General features: G+C 35.8%; 1 long non-coding RNA gene across 1 annotated transcript; it reads left to right on the plus strand.

The window, feature by feature from the left end:
- Positions 1-390: 390 nt before the first annotated feature.
- LOC131257474 (uncharacterized) lies at positions 391-1,826 on the plus strand. The gene is made up of 3 exons (XR_009177433.1): positions 391-556; positions 1,040-1,174; positions 1,722-1,826. It is a non-coding gene; the product is annotated as an uncharacterized LOC131257474 (long non-coding RNA).
- The last annotated feature ends 592 nt before the right edge of the window (positions 1,827-2,418 follow it).

Genomic DNA, 2,418 nt, shown 5'->3' on the forward strand with positions numbered 1-2,418 from the left:
TTATGCTTAGGTGATTAGGCTAGCACTTGATATATTAACAGGGGCATTGCTATTTTAGGAAGCAATCTTCTTTTCATGTTATTGAAATTTAAGGCCTATTTTGATGCTGCTTGAAAATAACTTTGAACTCATTTTAGTTAATGGTGATAATGTTTCAGAACATGAAATTCATGAGTTGTAGATCTATGTGACAAACTTCATGTACTAGAGAAATCATCCTAGCTTTTGCTGAAATATTGTCTTTTATCTATTGCAGGCTATATTTAAGCCACCAAAAGCATTGAGAGGAGGAATCCCCATTTGTTTCCCACAAGTTCATGCATACTCATATCTTTTCCTGTGGTATCTAATTCCAAGTTCTCGACTAACATCATGTTTTAATGCTCTCGAAGTTTGTAAACTGTGGATCACTGGAGCAACATGGGTTTGTAAGGAACAAGATTTAGACCATTGATGATGATCCTCCACCTCTTCATCCTGCTGAGTACATTGGCAAATCTACTATAGACTTGCTACTGAAACCATCTAAAGAGGATCTGAAGTGCTGGCCCCACTGGTATGAACCCAGTACCTATAGACAGTTGGGCTGTTGTTGTTATTGTCTTTAGAACATTTGGGTAGTATTAGACTTGCAATAATTGAAACTTGATTAGGTCATTGGAATTTGGAACTCTTTTGTAGGGCATGTTTGCATGTAGGTGGCACTAATCAAATCAGATAAGATTAGCCTGATGTATTTTGTTTTCTATGGGGAGATGAAATGAAATGAATTGAAACAGTTGACCCTTTTAAGGTGTTTCCCCTTTAATGGGGCTGTTTTGCATTAACCTTGTTCAATTAAAATCTTTTTTCTATTAAAAAAATGAAAAATCTTGGGAATTGCCGCCCTTCCAACTGGCCCTTAAATAGTTCAGATGAAAAATGATGAAACTTTTGTATCTTCTTTTCTATTCTCTTTTTTTTTTGTTAACTTTTCTCTTTTATTTATTATTTTATATGCGATGTCTTGCTAATGAAAAAATTTACCGTGGCATTTCAGTTTTGAGTTTCGTCTTAAAGTGGCTCTTGCATTGAATGGAGATCACACCATGATACCGCGGATTAGGAACCTCGACAACAAGCCGTATAGTTTCTTTTTTGCTTTCCACACATATTTCTCTGTTTCTGACATCAGGTACAGAAAAATCTATGTTGGATTAGAATCGACATCCCTGTATTGGATAGGACCATAGAACTCATCTTCATTTAATCCACTGATTGAATTATCATTTGATATTTTTGTCTTCTTGTTCAAACCTTAGTGTTGAAATTCAGAATTGAATTTTTTATATGAAGCTTCTTAAGCTCACATGCAGTCCACCCACACCTTTACATGTGACCACACATGCCAACCTTGTAAGCGCATGCAAAAATCAAGTAGTGTGTCAAGTGGGCCCCACATTTTAGATGACCTGGCCTAAAATCATCATGCCAAATGAATCATCGGGTGGATCACGCTCAAGGAAGCCAGGGACAGTTTTAAAAAGTTGTCATGACTCCATAACAACTTAGACATGTGGCCCAGCTGATGAGGGGACTTCCTGGTTTTCAAGCCAGGTCATCTGCATGATGGATCCCATGTGACTGGCACCCTGGATGTCCTACACACATTCATGAATTCATGCTTTATGTAGTCTTAAATATTAGAATGGGTTGGATATGAACTTGAATTGTCTTCATAGTGAAGTGAGGATAGAAGGGCTGGAGACACTTGATTATCTGGACAACCTTTGCAAACGAGAATGCTTCATTGAATAAGGAGATGCCATAACATTTGACTCTGAGGTAAGAGTACTGAGACTGTCAAAACATGTGGGATACTATGTGAATGGAACTATGTTTTGCTGGAAACATTAAAATGGGTCTGAAACCCAACCATCCCTCCTAGAAAAACAAAGAAACAATTGCTAAGGTTTTCTTTTCTACCTTTCAAATGATTCTATACATGAGCTATTTCCCATCTTGTGCTTGGCCAGCATTATAGGTGGTTGTTGAACCATTTTATGGGTTGTAATGGTCAATTTTTTTTAGCTATTTCATTACCTTATTTCATCAGTAGCTGATCTAATTTTGGCTATTTATTATATATTTAGTTCAGTTTCTTATTAAGGCCTACTGAGCATCCAAACGCATTAATATTTAATCCAGCTTCATATTCAACCCAATCTTTTGAATCTTGTGAATGTTATTCTTATTAAACAATTGTGTGAATTATTTTTTCAATGACTATCAGGTGTAAGATTCAAAAAATAAAAAATAAAAAAAATCTGACGATATGTTCTTTATTTACAGATATTTTAGCAACGGACCAAATTTGTTGCTAATTTATGAACGAGTTGAAAATCAACGACGAATTTGTCCATCGCTCTCCTCATATTA

The sequence above is a fragment of the Magnolia sinica genome, chromosome 10 (genome assembly GCF_029962835.1).
Source record: "Magnolia sinica isolate HGM2019 chromosome 10, MsV1, whole genome shotgun sequence".
Lineage (NCBI taxonomy): Eukaryota > Viridiplantae > Streptophyta > Magnoliopsida > Magnoliales > Magnoliaceae > Magnolia > Magnolia sinica.